At 42.7% G+C, this 25,970-nt stretch overlaps 1 long non-coding RNA gene across 1 annotated transcript; it reads right to left on the bottom strand.

Moving 5' to 3' along the window:
* Positions 1-544: 544 nt before the first annotated feature.
* On the bottom strand, positions 545-1,070 carry LOC115356785 (uncharacterized). Its single transcript, XR_003928007.1, has 3 exons — positions 1,023-1,070; positions 736-888; positions 545-606 (listed from the first exon to the last, which is right to left on the bottom strand). It is a non-coding gene; the product is annotated as an uncharacterized LOC115356785 (long non-coding RNA).
* Positions 1,071-25,970: the final 24,900 nt, after the last annotated feature.

Here is a 25,970-nt window from a genome sequence, read left to right as displayed (position 1 = left end):
TTCCACAGGACCTATGCTCACTTTTGACTTGTTTTCCCCTTGGACCTACCAAGCCTCTCCTCTTCTGTTGGACTGTCCTCAGAGAGTCTCCCCTCCTTATCCAACATTAGGGTTGACCCGGAGTATGGCGCTTCTTTCCAGATCCTGCTACAGAAAATTTTGGACACATTTGTTGCACCATTGAGTCACCAATAAGGGGTCGCCTTTCCTTTTTGAACTTGTTAGAGACTCACGTAAATCATCCTACAACCAAGAGAGGAATTGTTTACTTAAGGGGATAGTGCAGTCGAAAATGAGATGATTGTTGACCTCAGTATTGTCCAGATTTGTCAACATCAAGCCATTTTGTAAAATACACCTATACAGTAAAAGATAGACACACTCATTTTTGGCAAATGTGAACATTAGGTGAATGCATTTTCTGTTTATTATATACTGAGATACAGTATGTACAGTAGCTATATCTATACAATTAAGATATGCAAACATACATTAACAGACTCATTTTGTGCTTACTCACGTGCTGAACCAATTTTCTCCCACATGAAGGGACATCTGCGTATGAACAGGCTTAAAATCTCTGTATATTGTTTGGCTGAGGGATACCTTGGTTGGGGAGAGAAATAATAGAATAAGTTGAACATGTTGTCTTAAAGTGCCATTATATGGAGTATAATCTCAATTTAAAGCTACAATGTGCAGTAGTTTTCCATAATAATGATAAAAGTAACCTACATTGTTTGGCTGCTGAGGATGTCATACAGTGACAGATCATTTCTCCGAGGGGACAGAAGTTCTGGGTCCTTTGCCTCAAGTGTATCTTTTAATGCTTTGACGAAAGCAAACTGACCCAGTGAAGCAGGTCCAGCTGTTTGCTCATCATGAGGTCTTTGTAATGTGGAAAAATGCAAGAATATGTTAGACCGAGCTGTGTGAAATAGTAATGAACAGACTGTAACTAGTAGAGAAATAAAGTTTCCCCCACAAATGACCAGAATTACAGTATCTTGACAGCATTTTACCTGTTCCAATTTCTTCTTCTTGTTGACAATGATGATGATGGCGATGATGATGATGACTTCAACTGCTCGAGATACTTGAGGAATTGTGCTTGATTTTTTATTGATGGGATTAATCTCTCTGACATCCTCTCAGAGAGAATTTCGAGGGTTGCTCCATCAATATCATTCTCTTCAAAACAAAAAGGAATACAAGTTATTAAGTTATAACCCTCTTCAGTTGTTGTTCAAGCTGTGTAACTCATTCTACAAAAAAAAAAAAAAAAAATCAAAACAAGAAACAAATGCATGCATTAAAATAGTCCACCTTTCACCATAAAAAGTCCTTAGCTAGAGTCAAGCTTGCTGAAATAAGAAATCATATTTACCTTACCTTAATGCTCTTAAGTTTTTGATCTTCTGTCACTTCAGTCTGGCCTCTAACCACAGTAATCACTATTGATATGTCACACCTGTTTTGCTGAGAAGGGCAGACCATGTGACGCAATCCACATTAAAACCAGCTATTAGCTCCCACATGGCCATTGGCAGGGTCACCAGCTCCCTGACCTGACACACTGAACCTCACCCTTTCCTCTGGGAGATCGGGATTCAAGTCCCGACATTATCATCCCACCAGCGCCTGCACTATCCATACTCAAGGAAAAATAGATGAGGATGGTTAACTGCCCATGTTCCAAAAAGAAAATGCCTTTTTCTTTTTTCTTATTTTTTTTGATGGCTCATGAGCTCCTCCCTCCAGAGGTTGTAGTTGCATAGCATAACAATATAGCATGGTGGCTCAGTAGGTAACAGCAGTGGTGGATGAGTGGTATCACAGTTATCTTTTACATGGGAGAGCAGGGTTCAAGACTCAGTGCTGGTACCCTGTTTAAGTGTCTTTTCAACAGCAAAATTCTCCCTGGGATGATTATATTTGTTTATTTGCCTCTTTACTGAGCAAGTTTAATTACATTAATGTAGGATGTAGGGTGAGGATCTTATACCCATGCTTTCAACAATACTTGAAGAACTCTTACTTCCAAAAAGGGTTCTCTGGATCAAAACGGTTCTTACCAGAACCTTTCGTGTTACAAAGAACCCTTGAAAAACCCTTTCTTCAAAAAAGGGTTCTTCAGAAGCAAATGGTTCTGGTTAGAAACTGAGCCCCTCATGAAGAACCCTTTTGGAACCCTTATTTCTAAGAGTGTTGGAATATTACTGTCAGATATTGTTCCCCCTCCGTTCAATATGAAATCAGGGTCACACAACACACATACTTTCTACTGTATCTCCATGTGTGCTTGACCTTTGGTGACCTCTCTCGCCACACATGACCAACAGCCCAAAAGGCCCCTGTTTACACATGTCTGGTACAGTACGGGAGCAATTTTGGTCACGCAGGCAAAGAAACCTCCATAACTTCTTCAGGAAGGCTCCCAGAGCTCCGAAACTGCTGTTGTTGGCCTTCTGCCGCCGCGCGGAGCACACTCACGTACACACTACTGTAACTCCATGTGTGCTTGACCTTTGGTGACCTCTCTCGCCACACATGACCAACAGCCCAAAAGGCCCCTGTTTACACCCTTTGGTACAGTAACAGCGCGCTTTTGACAGTGTAGGCAAAGAAACAGCCATCAGAAAGACATCATTAATATTGACAATTACAGCAGGGGGAACACATCCTGACAGCATGGAGTATTACTGTCAGATACTGTTCCCCCTCTGTTCAATATGACACCAGGGTCACACAACTTTCAAATTCATACTGCTGACTTGTTTGGCCATAACATTTAAATCCTGTGATTTTCAGCTTGATATCATTCAAAATTACCTTTACGGCAGGGGGAACGCATCCTGACAGCTTGGAATATTAATGTCAGATATTGTTCCCCCTCCGTTCAATATGAAACCAGGGTCACACAACTGTAAAATTCATACTGCTGACTTGTTTGACCATCAAAGCTAAGACATGTGATTTTCAGCTTGATATCATTAAAATTCACCATTACAACAGGGGGAACGCATCCTGACATCTTGGAGTACTACTGTCAGATACTGTTCCCCCTCTGATCAATATGAAATCAGACTCACACAGCTGTAAAATTCATACGACTAACTTGGTTTCCCACAACAGGTAAGTCGTGTGATTTTCAGCTTGATATCATTAAAATTGACCATTTCAGCAGGGGGAACGCATCCTGACAGCTTGGAGTATTACTGTCAGATATTGTTCCCCCTCCGTTCAATATGAAACCAGTGTCACACAACACACATACTTTCTACTGTATCTCCATGTGTGCTTGACCTTTGGTGACCTCTCTCGCCACACATGACCAACAGCCCAAAAGGCCCCTGTTTACACATGTCTGGTACAGTACGGGAGCAATTTTGGTCACGCAGGCAAAGAAACCTCCATAACTTCTTCAGGAAGGCTCCCAGAGCTCCGAAACTGCTGTTGTTGGCCTTCTGCCGCCGCGCGGAGCACACTCACGTACACACTACTGTAACTCCATGTGTGCTTGACCTTTGGTGACCTCTCTCGCCACACATGACCAACAGCCCAAAAGGCCCCTGTTTACACCCTTTGGTACAGTAACAGCGCGCTTTTGACAGTGTAGGCAAAGAAACAGCCATCAGAAAGACATCATTAATATTGACAATTACAGCAGCGGGAACACATCCTGACAGCATGGAGTATTACTGTCAGATACTGTTCCCCCTCTGTTCAATATGACACCAGGGTCACACAACTTTCAAATTCATACTGCTGACTTGTTTGGCCATAACATTTAAATCCTGTGATTTTCAGCTTGATATCATTCAAAATTACCTTTACGGCAGGGGGAACGCATCCTGACAGCTTGGAATATTAATGTCAGATATTGTTCCCCCTCCGTTCAATATGAAACCAGGGTCACACAACTGTAAAATTCATACTGCTGACTTGTTTGACCATCAAAGCTAAGACATGTGATTTTCAGCTTGATATCATTAAAATTCACCATTACAACAGGGGGAACGCATCCTGACATCTTGGAGTACTACTGTCAGATACTGTTCCCCCTCTGATCAATATGAAATCAGACTCACACAGCTGTAAAATTCATACGACTAACTTGGTTTCCCACAACAGGTAAGTCGTGTGATTTTCAGCTTGATATCATTAAAATTGACCATTTCAGCAGGGGGAACGCATCCTGACAGCTTGGAGTATTACTGTCAGATATTGTTCCCCCTCCGTTCAATATGAAACCAGTGTCACACAACACACATACTTTCTACTGTATCTCCATGTGTGCTTGACCTTTGGTGACCTCTCTCGCCACACATGACCAACAGCCCAAAAGGCCCCTGTTTACACATATCTGGTACAGTACGCGAGCAATTTTGGTCACGCAGGCAAAGAAACCTCCATAACTCCTTCAGGAAGGCTCCCAGAGCTCCGAAACTGCTGTTGTTGGCCTTCTGCCGCCGCGCGGAGCACACTCACGTACACACTACTGTAACTCCATGTGTGCTTGACCTTTGGTGACCTCTCTCGCCACACATGACCAACAGCCCAAAAGGCCCCTATTGACACCCTTTGGTACAGTAACAGCGCACTTTTGAATGCGTAGGCAAAGACACAGCCATCAGCTTGACATCATTAATATTGACAATTACAGCAGGGGGAACACATCCTGACAGCTTGGAGTATTACTGTCAGATACTGTTCCCCCTCTGTTCAATATGACACCAGGGTCACACAACTTTCAAATTCATACTGCTGACTTGTTTGGCCATAACATTTAAATCCTGTGATTTTCAGCTTGATATCATTCAAAATTACCTTTACGGCAGGGGGAACGCATCCTGACAGCTTGGAATATTAATGTCAGATATTGTTCCCCCTCCGTTCAATATGAAACCAGGGTCACACAACTGTAAAATTCATACTGCTGACTTGTTTGACCATCAAAGCTAAGACATGTGATTTTCAGCTTGATATCATTAAAATTCACCATTACAACAGGGGGAATGCATCCTGACATCTTGGAGTACTACTGTCAGATACTGTTCCCCCTCTGATCAATATGAAATCAGACTCACACAGCTGTAAATTCATACGACTAACTTGGTTTCCCACAACAGGTAAGTCGTGTGATTTTCAGCTTGATATCATTAAAATTGACCATTTCAGCAGGGGGAACGCATCCTGACAGCTTGGAGTATTACTGTCAGATATTGTTCCCCCTCCGTTCAATATGAAACCAGTGTCACACAACACACATACTTTCTACTGTATCTCCATGTGTGCTTGACCTTTGGTGACCTCTCTCGCCACACATGACCAACAGCCCAAAAGGCCCCTGTTTACACATATCTGGTACAGTACGCGAGCAATTTTGGTCACGCAGGCAAAGAAACCTCCATAACTCCTTCAGGAAGGCTCCCAGAGCTCCGAAACTGCTGTTGTTGGCCTTCTGCCGCCGCGCGGAGCACACTCATGTACACACTACTGTAACTCCATGTGTGCTTGACCTTTGGTGACCTCTCTCGCCACACATGACCAACAGCCCAAAAGGCCCCTATTGACACCCTTTGGTACAGTAACAGTGCACTTTTGAATGCGTAGGCAAAGACACAGCCATCAGCTTGACATCATTAATATTGACAATTACAGCAGGGGGAACACATCCTGACAGCTTGGAATATTAATGTCAGATATTGTTCCCCCTCCGTTCAATATGAAACCAGGGTCACACAACTGTAAAATTCATACTGCTGACTTGTTTGACCATCAAAGCTAAGACATGTGATTTTCAGCTTGATATCATTAAAATTCACCATTACAACAGGGGGAACGCATCCTGACATCTTGGAGTACTACTGTCAGATACTGTTCCCCCTCTGATCAATATGAAATCAGACTCACACAGCTGTAAAATTCATACGACTAACTTGGTTTCCCACAACAGGTAAGTCGTGTGATTTTCAGCTTGATATCATTAAAATTGACCATTTCAGCAGGGGGAACGCATCCTGACAGCTTGGAGTATTACTGTCAGATATTGTTCCCCCTCCGTTCAATATGAAACCAGTGTCACACAACACACATACTTTCTACTGTATCTCCATGTGTGCTTGACCTTTGGTGACCTCTCTCGCCACACATGACCAACAGCCCAAAAGGCCCCTGTTTACACATATCTGGTACAGTACGCGAGCAATTTTGGTCACGCAGGCAAAGAAACCTCCATAACTCCTTCAGGAAGGCTCCCAGAGCTCCGAAACTGCTGTTGTTGGCCTTCTGCCGCCGCGCGGAGCACACTCACGTACACACTACTGTAACTCCATGTGTGCTTGACCTTTGGTGACCTCTCTCGCCACACATGACCAACAGCCCAAAAGGCCCCTATTGACACCCTTTGGTACAGTAACAGTGCACTTTTGAATGCGTAGGCAAAGACACAGCCATCAGCTTGACATCATTAATATTGACAATTACAGCAGGGGGAACACATCCTGACAGCTTGGAATATTAATGTCAGATATTGTTCCCCCTCCGTTCAATATGAAACCAGGGTCACACAACTGTAAAATTCATACTGCTGACTTGTTTGACCATCAAAGCTAAGACATGTGATTTTCAGCTTGATATCATTAAAATTCACCATTACAACAGGGGGAACGCATCCTGACATCTTGGAGTACTACTGTCAGATACTGTTCCCCCTCTGATCAATATGAAATCAGACTCACACAGCTGTAAAATTCATACGACTAACTTGGTTTCCCACAACAGGTAAGTCGTGTGATTTTCAGCTTGATATCATTAAAATTGACCATTTCAGCAGGGGGAACGCATCCTGACAGCTTGGAGTATTACTGTCAGATATTGTTCCCCCTCCGTTCAATATGAAACCAGTGTCACACAACACACATACTTTCTACTGTATCTCCATGTGTGCTTGACCTTTGGTGACCTCTCTCGCCACACATGACCAACAGCCCAAAAGGCCCCTGTTTACACATATCTGGTACAGTACGCGAGCAATTTTGGTCACGCAGGCAAAGAAACCTCCATAACTCCTTCAGGAAGGCTCCCAGAGCTCCGAAACTGCTGTTGTTGGCCTTCTGCCGCCGCGCGGAGCACACTCACGTACACACTACTGTAACTCCATGTGTGCTTGACCTTTGGTGACCTCTCTCGCCACACATGACCAACAGCCCAAAAGGCCCCTATTGACACCCTTTGGTACAGTAACAGCGCACTTTTGAATGCGTAGGCAAAGACACAGCCATCAGCTTGACATCATTAATATTGACAATTACAGCAGGGGGAACACATCCTGACAGCTTGGAGTATTACTGTCAGATACTGTTCCCCCTCTGTTCAATATGACACCAGGGTCACACAACTTTCAAATTCATACTGCTGACTTGTTTGGCCATAACATTTAAATCCTGTGATTTTCAGCTTGATATCATTCAAAATTACCTTTACGGCAGGGGGAACGCATCCTGACAGCTTGGAATATTAATGTCAGATATTGTTCCCCCTCCGTTCAATATGAAACCAGGGTCACACAACTGTAAAATTCATACTGCTGACTTGTTTGACCATCAAAGCTAAGACATGTGATTTTCAGCTTGATATCATTAAAATTCACCATTACAACAGGGGGAACGCATCCTGACATCTTGGAGTACTACTGTCAGATACTGTTCCCCCTCTGATCAATATGAAATCAGACTCACACAGCTGTAAAATTCATACGACTAACTTGGTTTCCCACAACAGGTAAGTCGTGTGATTTTCAGCTTGATATCATTAAAATTGACCATTTCAGCAGGGGGAACGCATCCTGACAGCTTGGAGTATTACTGTCAGATATTGTTCCCCCTCCGTTCAATATGAAACCAGTGTCACACAACACACATACTTTCTACTGTATCTCCATGTGTGCTTGACCTTTGGTGACCTCTCTCGCCACACATGACCAACAGCCCAAAAGGCCCCTGTTTACACATATCTGGTACAGTACGCGAGCAATTTTGGTCACGCAGGCAAAGAAACCTCCATAACTCCTTCAGGAAGGCTCCCAGAGCTCCGAAACTGCTGTTGTTGGCCTTCTGCCGCCGCGCGGAGCACACTCATGTACACACTACTGTAACTCCATGTGTGCTTGACCTTTGGTGACCTCTCTCGCCACACATGACCAACAGCCCAAAAGGCCCCTATTGACACCCTTTGGTACAGTAACAGTGCACTTTTGAATGCGTAGGCAAAGACACAGCCATCAGCTTGACATCATTAATATTGACAATTACAGCAGGGGGAACACATCCTGACAGCTTGGAATATTAATGTCAGATATTGTTCCCCCTCCGTTCAATATGAAACCAGGGTCACACAACTGTAAAATTCATACTGCTGACTTGTTTGACCATCAAAGCTAAGACATGTGATTTTCAGCTTGATATCATTAAAATTCACCATTACAACAGGGGGAACGCATCCTGACATCTTGGAGTACTACTGTCAGATACTGTTCCCCCTCTGATCAATATGAAATCAGACTCACACAGCTGTAAAATTCATACGACTAACTTGGTTTCCCACAACAGGTAAGTCGTGTGATTTTCTGCTTGATATCATTAAAATTGACCATTTCAGCAGGGGGAACGCATCCTGACAGCTTGGAGTGTTACTGTCAGATATTGTTCCCCCTCCGTTCAATATGAAACCAGTGTCACACAACACACATACTTTCTACTGTATCTCCATGTGTGCTTGACCTTTGGTGACCTCTCTCGCCACACATGACCAACAGCCCAAAAGGCCCCTGTTTACACATATCTGGTACAGTACGCGAGCAATTTTGGTCACGCAGGCAAAGAAACCTCCATAACTCCTTCAGGAAGGCTCCCAGAGCTCCGAAACTGCTGTTGTTGGCCTTCTGCCGCCGCGCGGAGCACACTCACGTACACACTACTGTAACTCCATGTGTGCTTGACCTTTGGTGACCTCTCTCGCCACACATGACCAACAGCCCAAAAGGCCCCTATTGACACCCTTTGGTACAGTAACAGTGCACTTTTGAATGCGTAGGCAAAGACACAGCCATCAGCTTGACATCATTAATATTGACAATTACAGCAGGGGGAACACATCCTGACAGCTTGGAGTATTACTGTCAGATACTGTTCCCCCTCCGTTCAATATGACACCAGGGTCACACAACTGTAAAATTCATACTGCTGACTTGTTTGACCATCAAAGCTAAGACATGTGATTTTCAGCTTGATATCATTAAAATTCACCATTACAACAGGGGGAACGCATCCTGACATCTTGGAGTACTACTGTCAGATACTGTTCCCCCTCTGATCAATATGAAATCAGACTCACACAGCTGTAAAATTCATACGACTAACTTGGTTTCCCACAACAGGTAAGTCGTGTGATTTTCAGCTTGATATCATTAAAATTGACCATTTCAGCAGGGGGAACGCATCCTGACAGCTTGGAGTGTTACTGTCAGATATTGTTCCCCCTCCGTTCAATATGAAACCAGTGTCACACAACACACATACTTTCTACTGTATCTCCATGTGTGCTTGACCTTTGGTGACCTCTCTCGCCACACATGACCAACAGCCCAAAAGGCCCCTGTTTACACATGTCTGGTACAGTACGGGAGCAATTTTGGTCACGCAGGCAAAGAAACCTCCATAACTCCTTCAGGAAGGCTCCCAGAGCTCCGAAACTGCTGTTGTTGGCCTTCTGCCGCCGCGCGGAGCACACTCACGTACACACTACTGTAACTCCATGTGTGCTTGACCTTTGGTGACCTCTCTCGCCACACATGACCAACAGCCCAAAAGGCCCCTGTTTACACCCTTTGGTACAGTAACAGCGCGCTTTTGACAGTGTAGGCAAAGAAACAGCCATCAGAAAGACATCATTAATATTGACAATTACAGCAGCGGGAACACATCCTGACAGCATGGAGTATTACTGTCAGATACTGTTCCCCCTCTGTTCAATATGACACCAGGGTCACACAACTTTCAAATTCATACTGCTGACTTGTTTGGCCATAACATTTAAATCCTGTGATTTTCAGCTTGATATCATTCAAAATTACCTTTACGGCAGGAGGAACGCATCCTGACAGCTTGGAATATTAATGTCAGATATTGTTCCCCCTCCGTTCAATATGAAACCAGGGTCACACAACTGTAAAATTCATACTGCTGACTTGTTTGACCATCAAAGCTAAGACATGTGATTTTCAGCTTGATATCATTAAAATTCACCATTACAACAGGGGGAACGCATCCTGACATCTTGGAGTACTACTGTCAGATACTGTTCCCCCTCTGATCAATATGAAATCAGACTCACACAGCTGTAAAATTCATACGACTAACTTGGTTTCCCACAACAGGTAAGTCGTGTGATTTTCAGCTTGATATCATTAAAATTGACCATTTCAGCAGGGGGAACGCATCCTGACAGCTTGGAGTATTACTGTCAGATATTGTTCCCCCTCCGTTCAATATGAAACCAGTGTCACACAACACACATACTTTCTACTGTATCTCCATGTGTGCTTGACCTTTGGTGACCTCTCTCGCCACACATGACCAACAGCCCAAAAGGCCCCTGTTTACACATATCTGGTACAGTACGCGAGCAATTTTGGTCACGCAGGCAAAGAAACCTCCATAACTCCTTCAGGAAGGCTCCCAGAGCTCCGAAACTGCTGTTGTTGGCCTTCTGCCGCCGCGCGGAGCACACTCACGTACACACTACTGTAACTCCATGTGTGCTTGACCTTTGGTGACCTCTCTCGCCACACATGACCAACAGCCCAAAAGGCCCCTATTGACACCCTTTGGTACAGTAACAGCGCACTTTTGAATGCGTAGGCAAAGACACAGCCATCAGCTTGACATCATTAATATTGACAATTACAGCAGGGGGAACACATCCTGACAGATTGGAGTATTACTGTCAGATACTGTTCCCCCTCCGTTCAATATGACACCAGGGTCACACAACTGTAAAATTCATACTGCTGACTTGTTTGACCATCAAAGCTAAGACATGTGATTTTCAGCTTGATATCATTAAAATTCACCATTACAACAGGGGGAACGCATCCTGACATCTTGGAGTACTACTGTCAGATACTGTTCCCCCTCTGATCAATATGAAATCAGACTCACACAGCTGTAAAATTCATACGACTAACTTGGTTTCCCACAACAGGTAAGTCGTGTGATTTTCAGCTTGATATCATTAAAATTGACCATTTCAGCAGGGGGAACGCATCCTGACAGCTTGGAGTATTACTGTCAGATATTGTTCCCCCTCCGTTCAATATGAAACCAGTGTCACACAACACACATACTTTCTACTGTATCTCCATGTGTGCTTGACCTTTGGTGACCTCTCTCGCCACACATGACCAACAGCCCAAAAGGCCCCTGTTTACACATATCTGGTACAGTACGCGAGCAATTTTGGTCACGCAGGCAAAGAAACCTCCATAACTCCTTCAGGAAGGCTCCCAGAGCTCCGAAACTGCTGTTGTTGGCCTTCTGCCGCCGCGCGGAGCACACTCACGTACACACTACTGTAACTCCATGTGTGCTTGACCTTTGGTGACCTCTCTCGCCACACATGACCAACAGCCCAAAAGGCCCCTATTGACACCCTTTGGTACAGTAACAGTGCACTTTTGAATGCGTAGGCAAAGACACAGCCATCAGCTTGACATCATTAATATTGACAATTACAGCAGGGGGAACACATCCTGACAGCTTGGAGTATTACTGTCAGATACTGTTCCCCCTCCGTTCAATATGACACCAGGGTCACACAACTGTAAAATTCATACTGCTGACTTGTTTGACCATCAAAGCTAAGACATGTGATTTTCAGCTTGATATCATTAAAATTCACCATTACAACAGGGGGAACGCATCCTGACATCTTGGAGTACTACTGTCAGATACTGTTCCCCCTCTGATCAATATGAAATCAGACTCACACAGCTGTAAAATTCATAAGACTAACTTGGTTTCCCACAACAGGTAAGTCGTGTGATTTTCAGCTTGATATCATTAAAATTGACCATTTCAGCAGGGGGAACGCATCCTGACAGCTTGGAGTGTTACTGTCAGATATTGTTCCCCCTCCGTTCAATATGAAACCAGTGTCACACAACACACATACTTTCTACTGTATCTCCATGTGTGCTTGACCTTTGGTGACCTCTCTCGCCACACATGACCAACAGCCCAAAAGGCCCCTGTTTACACATGTCTGGTACAGTACGCGAGCAATTTTGGTCACGCAGGCAAAGAAACCTCCATAACTCCTTCAGGAAGGCTCCCAGAGCTCCGAAACTGCTGTTGTTGGCCTTCTGCCGCCGCGCGGAGCACACTCACGTACACACTACTGTAACTCCATGTGTGCTTGACCTTTGGTGACCTCTCTCGCCACACATGACCAACAGCCCAAAAGGCCCCTGTTTACACCCTTTGGTACAGTAACAGCGCGCTTTTGACAGTGTAGGCAAAGAAACAGCCATCAGAAAGACATCATTAATATTGACAATTACAGCAGCGGGATCACATCCTGACAGCATGGAGTATTACTGTCAGATACTGTTCCCCCTCTGTTCAATATGACACCAGGGTCACACAACTTTCAAATTCATACTGCTGACTTGTTTGGCCATAACATTTAAATCCTGTGATTTTCAGCTTGATATCATTCAAAATTACCTTTACGGCAGGAGGAACGCATCCTGACAGCTTGGAATATTAATGTCAGATATTGTTCCCCCTCCGTTCAATATGAAACCAGGGTCACACAACTGTAAAATTCATACTGCTGACTTGTTTGACCATCAAAGCTAAGACATGTGATTTTCAGCTTGATATCATTAAAATTCACCATTACAACAGGGGGAACGCATCCTGACATCTTGGAGTACTACTGTCAGATACTGTTCCCCCTCTGATCAATATGAAATCAGACTCACACAGCTGTAAAATTCATACGACTAACTTGGTTTCCCACAACAGGTAAGTCGTGTGATTTTCAGCTTGATATCATTAAAATTGACCATTTCAGCAGGGGGAACGCATCCTGACAGCTTGGAGTATTACTGTCAGATATTGTTCCCCCTCCGTTCAATATGAAACCAGTGTCACACAACACACATACTTTCTACTGTATCTCCATGTGTGCTTGACCTTTGGTGACCTCTCTCGCCACACATGACCAACAGCCCAAAAGGCCCCTGTTTACACATATCTGGTACAGTACGCGAGCAATTTTGGTCACGCAGGCAAAGAAACCTCCATAACTCCTTCAGGAAGGCTCCCAGAGCTCCGAAACTGCTGTTGTTGGCCTTCTGCCGCAGCGCGGAGCACACTCACGTACACACTACTGTAACTCCATGTGTGCTTGACCTTTGGTGACCTCTCTCGCCACACATGACCAACAGCCCAAAAGGCCCCTATTGACACCCTTTGGTACAGTAACAGCGCACTTTTGAATGCGTAGGCAAAGACACAGCCATCAGCTTGACATCATTAATATTGACAATTACAGCAGGGGGAACACATCCTGACAGCATGGAGTATTACTGTCAGATACTGTTCCCCCTCTGTTCAATATGACACCAGGGTCACACAACTTTCAAATTCATACTGCTGACTTGTTTGGCCATAACAGGTAAGACATGTGATATTCAGCTTGATATCATTAAAATTCACCATTACAACAGGGGGAACGCATCCTGACATCTTGGAGTACTACTGTCAGATACTGTTCCCCCTCTGATCAATATGAAATCAGACTCACACAGCTGTAAAATTCATACGACTAACTTGGTTTCCCACAACAGGTAAGTTAGGGTTAGGGTCAATATGAAACCAGTGCCACACAACACGCATACTTTCTACTGTATGTACATGTGTGCTTGACCTTTGGTGACCTCTCTCGCCACACATGACCAACAGCCCAAAAGGCCCCTGTTTACACATATCTGGTACAGTACGGGAGCAATTTTGGTCACGCAGGCAAAGAAACCTTCATAACTCCTTCAGGATGGCTCCCAGAGCTCCGAAACTGCTGTTTTTGGACATCTCTCGCGGCGCCGAGCCCACACATGTACTTTCTACTGAAACATCATGTGTGATCAACCTGCAGTGAGCACTTTCCCCACATGTGACCAACAGCCCAAAAGGCCCCTTATTACAGCATTTGGTAATGGAACAGAGCCATTTTGTGAGCGCATGGAGTTATTATAATTATTGTTATTATTATTGTCATTGTTATTGCTGTTATTATTGTTATTGTTATTGTTATTGTTATTGTTGTTATTATTGTTATTGTTATTGTTGTTATTATTGTTATTGTTGTTATTATTGTTATTGTTGTAATTATTGTTATTGTTATTATTATTAATATTGTTGTTATTTATTATTATTATTATTATTATTGTTGTTGTTTTTGTTATTGTTATTATTATTGTTTTTGTTTTTGTTGTCATCATCATCAGTAATAATGATGATAATATCATTACTGGTATAACTGCTGTTTTCGGCCATCAATTGCCGCGCGGAGCCCACCAATGTACTTTATACTGTAACATCATGTGTGATCAACCTGCAGTGAGCACTTTCCCCACACGCGACCAACAGCCCAAAAGGCCCCTTATTACAGCATTTGATAATGGAACAGAGCCATTTTGTGAGCGCAGGGAAAGAAACAGCCATAACTCCTTAAGGAAAGCTCCCAGAGCTTCGAAACTGCTCTTTTTGGACTTCTCTCGCCGCGCCGAGCCCACACATGTACTTTATACTGTAACATCATGTGTGATCAACCTGCAGTGAGCACGTTCTGCACACGTGACCAACAGCCCAAAAGGCCCCTTATTACATCATTTAATACAGTAACAGAGCCATTTTGTGAGCGCATGAAATTATTATTGTTATTGTTATTGTTATTGTTATTGTTATTGTTGTTATTGTTATTATTGTTATTGTTATTGTTATTGTTATTGTTATTGTTATTGTTGTTGTTATTGTTATTATTATTATTATTGTTGTCATCATCATCAGTAATAATGATAATAATATTATTACTGTTATAACTGCTGTTTTTGGACTTCTCTAGCCGCGCGGAGCAGACACATGTAAATTCTACTGTAACATCATGTGTGATCAACCTGCAGTGAGCACGTTCTCCACACGTGACCAACAGCCCAAAAGGCCCCATTTGGGACAGTAACAGAGCCATTTTGTGAGCGCAGGGAAAGAAACAGCCATAACTCCTGAAGGAAAGCTCCCAGAGCTCCAAAACTACTGTTTTTGGACTTCTCTCGCCGCGCGGAGCACACACATGTAAATTCTACTGTAACATCATGTGTGATCAACCTGCAGTGAGCACGTTCCACACACGTGACCAACAGCCCAAAAGGCCCCTTATTACACCATTTGGGACAGTAACAGAGCCATTTTCTGAGCGCATGAAATTATTATTTTTATTGTTATTATTGTTACTGTTATTGTTATTATTGTTATTGTTATTGTTATTGTTATTGTTGTTGTAATTGTTATTGTTATTGTTATTGTTATTGTTATTGTTGTTATTGTTATTATTGTTATTGTTATTGTTATTGTTATTGTTATTGTTATTGTTATTGTTGTTGTTATTGTTATTATTATTATTATTGTTGTCATCATCATCAGTAATAATGATAATAATATTATTACTGTTATAACTGCTGTTTTTGGCCTTCTCTAGCTGCGCGGAGCACACACATGTACGTTCTACTGTAACATCATGTGTGATCAACCTGCAGTGAGCACGTTCTCCACACGTGACCAACAGCCCAAAAGGCCCCTTATTACACATTCAATACAGTAACAGAGCCATTTTGTGAGCGCAGGGAAAGAAACAGCCATAACTCTGTAAGGAAAGCTCCCAGGGCTCCAAAACTACTGTTTTTGGACTTCTCTCGCCGCGCGGAGCACACACATGTACGTTCTACTGTAACATCATGTGTGATCAACCTGCAGTGAGCACGTTCCACACACGTGACCAACAGCCCAAAAGGCCCCTTATTACACCATTTGGGACAGTAACAGAGCCATTTTGTGAGCGCAGGGAAAGAAACAGCCATAACTCCTGAAGGAAAGCTCCCAGAGCTCCAAAACTACTGTTTTTGGACTTCTCTCGCCGCGCGGAGCACACACATGTAAATTCTACTGTAACATCATGTGTGATCAACCTGCAGTGAGCACGTTCCACACACGTGACCAACAGCCCAAAAGGCCCCTTATTACACCATTTGGGACAGTAACAGAGCCATTTTGTGAGCGCAGGGAAAGAAACAGCCATAACTCCTTAAGGAAAGCTCCCAGAGCTCCAAAACTACTGTTTTTGGACTTCTCTCACCGCGCGGAGCACACACATGTAAATTCTACTGTAACATCATGTGTGATCAACCTGCAGTGAGCACGTTCCACACACGTGACCAACAGCCCAAAAGGCCCCTTATTACACCATTTAATACAGTAACAGAGCCATTTTGTGAGCGCAGGGAAAGAAACAGCCATAACTCCTTAAGGAAAGCTCCCAGGGCTCCAAAACTACTGTTTTTGGACTTCTCTCGCCGCGCGGAGCACACACATGTAAATTCTACTGTAACATCATGTGTGATCAACCTGCAGTGAGCACGTTCCACACACGTGACCAACAGCCCAAAAGGCCCCTTATTACACCATTTGGGACAGTAACAGAGCCATTTTGTGAGCGCATGAAATTATTATTTTTATTGTTATTGTTATTGTTATTGTTATTATTGTTACTTTTATTGTTATTATTGTTGTTGTTATTGTTATCGTTATTGTTATTGTTATTATTGTTACTGTTATTGTTATTATTGTTATTGTTATTGTTATTGTTATTGTTGTTGTTATTGTTATTGTTATTGTTATTATTATTGTTATTGTTATTGTTATTATTATTATTATTGTTGTCATCATCATCAGTCATAATGATAATAATATTATTACTGTTATAACTGCTGTTTTTGGCCTTCTCTAGCCGCGCGGAGCACACACATGTAAATTCTACTGTAACATCATGTGTGATCAACCTGCAGTGAGCACGTTCCACACACGTGACCAACAGCCCAAAAGGCCCCTTATTACACCATTTGGGACAGTAACAGAGCCATTTTGTGAGCGCAGGGAAAGAAACAGCCATAACTCCTTAAGGAAAGCTCCCAGAGCTCCAAAACTACTGTTTTTGGACTTCTCTCGCCGCGCGGAGCACACACATGTAAATTCTACTGTAACATCATGTGTGATCAACCTGCAGTGAGCACGTCCACACACGTGACCAACAGCCCAAAAGGCCCCTTATTACACCATTTGGGACAGTAACAGAGCCATTTTGTGAGCGCAGGGAAAGAAACAGCCATAACTCCTTAAGGAAAGCTCCCAGAGCTCCAAAACTACTGTTTTTGGACTTCTCTCGCCACGCGGAGCACACACATGTAAGCTCTACTGTAACATCATGTGTGATCAACCTGCAGTGAGCACGTTCCACACACGTGACCAACAGCCCAAAAGGCCCCTTATTACACCATTTGGGACAGTAACAGAGCCATTTTGTGAGCGCAGGGAAAGAAACAGCCATAACTCCTTAAGGAAAGCTCCCAGAGCTCCAAAACTACTGTTTTTGGACTTCTCTCGCCGCGCGGAGCACACACATGTAAATTCTACTGTAACATCATGTGTGATCAACCTGCAGTGAGCACGTTCCCACACACGTGACCAACAGCCCAAAAGGCCCCTTATTACACCATTTGGGACAGTAACAGAGCCATTTTGTGAGCGCAGGGAAAGAAACAGCCATAACTCCTTAAGGAAAGCTCCCAGAGCTCCAAAACTACTGTTTTTGGACTTCTCTCGCCGCGCGGAGCACACACATGTAAGTTCTACTGTAACATCATGTGTGATCAACCTGCAGTGAGCACGTTCCACACACGTGACCAACAGCCCAAAAGGCCCCTTATTACACCATTTGGGACAGTAACAGAGCCATTTTGTGAGCGCAGGGAAAGAAACAGCCATAACTCCTTAAGGAAAGCTCCCAGAGCTCCAAAACTACTGTTTTTGGACTTCTCTCGCCGCGCGGAGCACACACATGTAAGTTCTACTGTAACATCATGTGTGATCAACCTGCAGTGAGCACGTTCCACACACGTGACCAACAGCCCAAAAGGCCCCTTATTACACCATTTGGGACAGTAACAGAGCCATTTTGTGAGCGCATGAAATTATTATTGTTATTGTTATTGTTATTGTTATTGTTATTGTTGTTATTGTTATTGTTATTGTTATTGTTATTGTTATTGTTGTTACTGTTATTGTTATTATTGTTATTGTTATTGTTATTGTTGTTGTTATTGTTATTGTTATTGTTATTGTTGTTGTTATTGTTATTGTTATTGTTATTATTATTGTTATTATTATTGTTATTGTTATTATTATTATTATTGTTGTCATCATCATCAGTCATAATGATAATAATATTATTACTGTTATAACTGCTGTTTTTGGCCTTCTCTAGCCGCGCGGAGCACACACATGTAAATTCTACTGTAACATCATGTGTGATCAACCTGCAGTGAGCACGTTCCACACACGTGACCAACAGCCCAAAAGGCCCCTTATTACACCATTTGGGACAGTAACAGAGCCATTTTGTGAGCGCAGGGAAAGAAACAGCCATAACTCCTTAAGGAAAGCTCCCAGAGCTCCAAAACTACTGTTTTTGGACTTCTCTCGCCGCGCGGAGCACACACATGTAAATTCTACTGTAACATCATGTGTGATCAACCTGCAGTGAGCACGTCCCACACACGTGACCAACAGCCCAAAAGGCCCCTTATTACACCATTTGGGACAGTAACAGAGCCATTTTGTGAGCGCAGGGAAAGAAACAGCCATAACTCCTTAAGGAAAGCTCCCAGAGCTCCAAAACTACTGTTTTTGGACTTCTCTCGCCGCGCGGAGCACACATATGTAAATTCTACTGTAACATCATGTGTGATCAACCTGCAGTGAGCACGTCCCACACACGTGACCAACAGCCCAAAAGGCCCCTTATTACACCATTTGGGACAGTAACAGAGCCATTTTGTGAGCGCAGGGAAAGAAACAGCCATAACTCCTTAAGGAAAGCTCCCAGAGCTCCAAAACTACTGTTTTTGGACTTCTCTCGCCGCGCGGAGCACACACTTGTAAGTTCTACTGTAACATCATGTGTGATCAACCTGCAGTGAGCACGTTCCACACACGTGACCAACAGCCCAAAAGGCCCCTTATTACACCATTTGGGACAGTAACAGAGCCATTTTGTGAGCGCATGAAATTATTATTGTTATTGTTATTGTTATTGTTATTGTTATTGTTGTTATTGTTATTGTTATTGTTATTGTTATTGTTATTGTTATTGTTGTTACTGTTATTGTTATTATTGTTATTGTTATTGTTATTGTTATTGTTGTTGTTATTGTTATTGTTATTGTTATTGTTGTTGTTATTGTTATTGTTATTGTTATTATTATTGTTATTATTATTGTTATTGTTATTATTATTATTATTGTTGTCATCATCATCAGTCATAATGATAATAATATTATTACTGTTATAACTGCTGTTTTTGGCCTTCTCTAGCCGCGCGGAGCACACACATGTAAATTCTACTGTAACATCATGTGTGATCAACCTGCAGTGAGCACGTTCCACACACGTGACCAACAGCCCAAAAGGCCCCTTATTACACCATTTGGGACAGTAACAGAGCCATTTTGTGAGCGCAGGGAAAGAAACAGCCATAACTCCTTAAGGAAAGCTCCCAGAGCTCCAAAACTACTGTTTTTGGACTTCTCTCGCCGCGCGGAGCACACACATGTAAATTCTACTGTAACATCATGTGTGATCAACCTGCAGTGAGCACGTCCCACACACGTGACCAACAGCCCAAAAGGCCCCTTATTACACCATTTGGGACAGTAACAGAGCCATTTTGTGAGCGCAGGGAAAGAAACAGCCATAACTCCTTAAGGAAAGCTCCCAGAGCTCCAAAACTACTGTTTTTGGACTTCTCTCGCCACGCGGAGCACACACATGTAAGTTCTACTGTAACATCATGTGTGATCAACCTGCAGTGAGCACGTTCCACACACGTGACCAACAGCCCAAAAGGCCCCTTATTACACCATTTGGGACAGTAACAGAGCCATTTTGTGAGCGCAGGGAAAGAAACAGCCATAACTCCTTAAGGAAAGCTCCCAGAGCTCCAAAACTACTGTTTTTGGACTTCTCTCGCCGCGCGGAGCACACATATGTAAATTCTACTGTAACATCATGTGTGATCAACCTGCAGTGAGCACGTCCCACACACGTGACCAACAGCCCAAAAGGCCCCTTATTACACCATTTGGGACAGTAACAGAGCCATTTTGTGAGCGCAGGGAAAGAAACAGCCATAACTCCTTAAGGAAAGCTCCCAGAGCTCCAAAACTACTGTTTTTGGACTTCTCTCGCCGCGCGGAGCACACACTTGTAAGTTCTACTGTAACATCATGTGTGATCAACCTGCAGTGAGCACGTTCCACACACGTGACCAACAGCCCAAAAGGCCCCTTATTACACCATTTGGGACAGTAACAGAGCCATTTTGTGAGCGCATGAAATTATTATTGTTATTGTTATTGTTATTGTTATTGTTATTGTTATTGTTGTTATTGTTATTGTTATTGTTATTGTTATTGTTATTGTTGTTACTGTTATTGTTATTATTGTTATTGTTATTGTTATTGTTATTGTTGTTGTTATTGTTATTGTTATTGTTATTGTTATTGTTGTTGTTATTGTTATTGTTATTGTTATTATTATTGTTATTATTATTGTTATTGTTATTATTATTATTATTGTTGTCATCATCATCAGTCATAATGATAATAATATTATTACTGTTATAACTGCTGTTTTTGGCCTTCTCTAGCCGCGCGGAGCACACACATGTAAGTTCTACTGTAACATCATGTGTGATCAACCTGCAGTGAGCACGTTCCACACACGTGACCAACAGCCCAAAAGGCCCCTTTTTACACCATTTGGGACAGTAACAGAGCCATTTTGTGAGCGCATGAAATTATTATTGTTATTGTTATTGTTATTGTTATTGTTATTGTTATTGTTATTGTTATTGTTGTTATTGTTATTGTTATTGTTATTGTTATTGTTATTGTTGTTACTGTTATTGTTATTATTGTTATTGTTATTGTTATTGTTATTGTTGTTGTTATTGTTATTGTTATTGTTATTGTTATTGTTGTTGTTATTGTTATTGTTATTGTTATTATTATTGTTATTATTATTGTTATTGTTATTATTATTATTATTGTTGTCATCATCATCAGTAATAATGATAATAATATTATTACTGTTATAACTGCTGTTTTTGGCCTTCTCTAGCCGCGCGGAGCACACACATGTAAGTTCTACTGTAACATCATGTGTGATCAACCTGCAGTGAGCACGTTCCACACACGTGACCAACAGCCCAAAAGGCCCCTTATTACACCATTTGGGACAGTAACAGAGCCATTTTGTGAGCGCAGGGAAAGAAACAGCCATAACTCCTTAAGGAAAGCTCCCAGAGCTCCAAAACTACTGTTTTTGGACTTCTCTCGCCGCGCGGAGCACACACATGTAAGTTCTACTGTAACATCATGTGTGATCAACCTGCAGTGAGCACGTTCCACACACGTGACCAACAGCCCAAAAGGCCCCTTATTACACCATTTGGGACAGTAACAGAGCCATTTTGTGAGCGCAGGGAAAGAAACAGCCATAACTCCTTAAGGAAAGCTCCCAGAGCTCCAAAACTACTGTTTTTGGACTTCTCTCGCCGCGCGGAGCACACACATGTAAGTTCTACTGTAACATCATGTGTGATCAACCTGCAGTGAGCACGTTCCACACACGTGACCAACAGCCCAAAAGGCCCCTTATTACACCATTTGGGACAGTAACAGAGCCATTTTGTGAGCGCATGAAATTATTATTGTTATTGTTATTGTTATTGTTATTGTTATTGTTGTTATTGTTATTGTTATTGTTATTGTTATTGTTGTTACTGTTATTGTTATTATTGTTATTGTTATTGTTATTGTTGTTGTTATTGTTATTGTTATTGTTATTGTTATTGTTGTTGTTATTGTTATTGTTATTGTTATTATTATTGTTATTATTATTGTTATTGTTATTATTATTATTATTGTTGTCATCATCATCAGTCATAATGATAATAATATTATTACTGTTATAACTGCTGTTTTTGGCCTTCTCTAGCCGCGCGGAGCACACACATGTAAATTCTACTGTAACATCATGTGTGATCAACCTGCAGTGAGCACGTTCCACACACGTGACCAACAGCCCAAAAGGCCCCTTATTACACCATTTGGGACAGTAACAGAGCCATTTTGTGAGCGCAGGGAAAGAAACAGCCATAACTCCTTAAGGAAAGCTCCCAGAGCTCCAAAACTACTGTTTTTGGACTTCTCTCGCCGCGCGGAGCACACACATGTAAATTCTACTGTAACATCATGTGTGATCAACCTGCAGTGAGCACGTCCCACACACGTGACCAACAGCCCAAAAGGCCCCTTATTACACCATTTGGGACAGTAACAGAGCCATTTTGTGAGCGCAGGGAAAGAAACAGCCATAACTCCTTAAGGAAAGCTCCCAGAGCTCCAAAACTACTGTTTTTGGACTTCTCTCGCCACACGGAGCACACACATGTAAGCTCTACTGTAACATCATGTGTGATCAACCTGCAGTGAGCACGTTCCACACACGTGACCAACAGCCCAAAAGGCCCCTTATTACACCATTTGGGACAGTAACAGAGCCATTTTGTGAGCGCAGGGAAAGAAACAGCCATAACTCCTTAAGGAAAGCTCCCAGAGCTCCAAAACTACTGTTTTTGGACTTCTCTCGCCGCGCGGAGCACACACATGTAAATTCTACTGTAACATCATGTGTGATCAACCTGCAGTGAGCACGTCCCACACACGTGACCAACAGCCCAAAAGGCCCCTTATTACACCATTTGGGACAGTAACAGAGCCATTTTGTGAGCGCAGGGAAAGAAACAGCCATAACTCCTTAAGGAAAGCTCCCAGAGCTCCAAAACTACTGTTTTTGGACTTCTCTCGCCGCGCGGAGCACACACATGTAAGTTCTACTGTAACATCATGTGTGATCAACCTGCAGTGAGCACGTTCCACACACGTGACCAACAGCCCAAAAGGCCCCTTATTACACCATTTGGGACAGTAACAGAGCCATTTTGTGAGCGCAGGGAAAGAAACAGCCATAACTCCTTAAGGAAAGCTCCCAGAGCTCCAAAACTACTGTTTTTGGACTTCTCTCGCCGCGCGGAGCACACACATGTAAGTTCTACTGTAACATCATGTGTGATCAACCTGCAGTGAGCACGTTCCACACACGTGACCAACAGCCCAAAAGGCCCCTTATTACACCATTTGGGACAGTAACAGAGCCATTTTGTGAGCGCATGAAATTATTATTGTTATTGTTATTGTTATTGTTATTGTTATTGTTATTGTTATTGTTATTGTTGTTATTGTTATTGTTATTGTTATTGTTATTGTTATTGTTGTTACTGTTATTGTTATTATTGTTATTGTTATTGTTATTGTTATTGTTATTGTTGTTGTTATTGTTATTGTTATTGTTATTGTTGTTGTTATTGTTATTGTTATTGTTATTATTATTGTTATTATTATTGTTATTGTTATTATTATTATTATTGTTGTCATCATCATCAGTCATAATGATAATAATATTATTACTGTTATAACTGCTGTTTTTGGCCTTCTCTAGCCGCGCGGAGCACACACATGTAAATTCTACTGTAACATCATGTGTGATCAACCTGCAGTGAGCACGTTCCACACACGTGACCAACAGCCCAAAAGGCCCCTTATTACACCATTTGGGACAGTAACAGAGCCATTTTGTGAGCGCAGGGAAAGAAACAGCCATAACTCCTTAAGGAAAGCTCCCAGAGCTCCAAAACTACTGTTTTTGGACTTCTCTCGCCGCGCGGAGCACACACATGTAAGTTCTACTGTAACATCATGTGTGATCAACCTGCAGTGAGCACGTTCCACACACGTGACCAACAGCCCAAAAGGCCCCTTATTACACCATTTGGGACAGTAACAGAGCCATTTTGTGAGCGCAGGGAAAGAAACAGCCATAACTCCTTAAGGAAAGCTCCCAGAGCTCCAAAACTACTGTTTTTGGACTTCTCTCGCCGCGCGGAGCACACACATGTAAGTTCTACTGTAACATCATGTGTGATCAACCTGCAGTGAGCACGTTCCACACACGTGACCAACAGCCCAAAAGGCCCCTTATTACACCATTTGGGACAGTAACAGAGCCATTTTGTGAGCGCATGAAATTATTATTGTTATAGTTATTGTTATTGTTATTGTTATTGTTATTGTTATTGTTATTGTTGTTATTGTTATTGTTGTTGTTATTGTTATTGTTATTGTTATTATTATTGTTATTATTATTGTTATTGTTATTATTATTATTATTGTTGTCATCATCATCAGTCATAATGATAATAATATTATTACTGTTATAACTGCTGTTTTTGGCCTTCTCTAGCCGCGCGGAGCACACACATGTAAATTCTACTGTAACATCATGTGTGATCAACCTGCAGTGAGCACGTTCCACACACGTGACCAACAGCCCAAAAGGCCCCTTATTACACCATTTGGGACAGTAACAGAGCCATTTTGTGAGCGCAGGGAAAGAAACAGCCATAACTCCTTAAGGAAAGCTCCCAGAGCTCCAAAACTACTGTTTTTGGACTTCTCTCGCCGCGCGGAGCACACACATGTAAATTCTACTGTAACATCATGTGTGATCAACCTGCAGTGAGCACGTCCCACACACGTGACCAACAGCCCAAAAGGCCCCTTATTACACCATTTGGGACAGTAACAGAGCCATTTTGTGAGCGCAGGGAAAGAAACAGCCATAACTCCTTAAGGAAAGCTCCCAGAGCTCCAAAACTACTGTTTTTGGACTTCTCTCGCCACGCGGAGCACACACATGTAAGCTCTACTGTAACATCATGTGTGATCAACCTGCAGTGAGCACGTTCCACACACGTGACCAACAGCCCAAAAGGCCCCTTATTACACCATTTGGGACAGTAACAGAGCCATTTTGTGAGCGCAGGGAAAGAAACAGCCATAACTCCTTAAGGAAAGCTCCCAGAGCTCCAAAACTACTGTTTTTGGACTTCTCTCGCCGCGCGGAGCACACACATGTAAATTCTACTGTAACATCATGTGTGATCAACCTGCAGTGAGCACGTCCCACACACGTGACCAACAGCCCAAAAGGCCCCTTATTACACCATTTGGGACAGTAACAGAGCCATTTTGTGAGCGCAGGGAAAGAAACAGCCATAACTCCTTAAGGAAAGCTCCCAGAGCTCCAAAACTACTGTTTTTGGACTTCTCTCGCCGCGCGGAGCACACACATGTAAGTTCTACTGTAACATCATGTGTGATCAACCTGCAGTGAGCACGTTCCACACACGTGACCAACAGCCCAAAAGGCCCCTTATTACACCATTTGGGACAGTAACAGAGCCATTTTGTGAGCGCAGGGAAAGAAACAGCCATAACTCCTTAAGGAAAGCTCCCAGAGCTCCAAAACTACTGTTTTTGGACTTCTCTCGCCGCGCGGAGCACACACATGTAAGTTCTACTGTAACATCATGTGTGATCAACCTGCAGTGAG

Source organism: Myripristis murdjan, unplaced genomic scaffold (genome assembly GCF_902150065.1).
Source record: "Myripristis murdjan unplaced genomic scaffold, fMyrMur1.1, whole genome shotgun sequence".
Taxonomy (NCBI): domain Eukaryota; kingdom Metazoa; phylum Chordata; class Actinopteri; order Holocentriformes; family Holocentridae; genus Myripristis; species Myripristis murdjan.
This window is presented reverse-complemented; position numbering and strand designations above follow the sequence as displayed.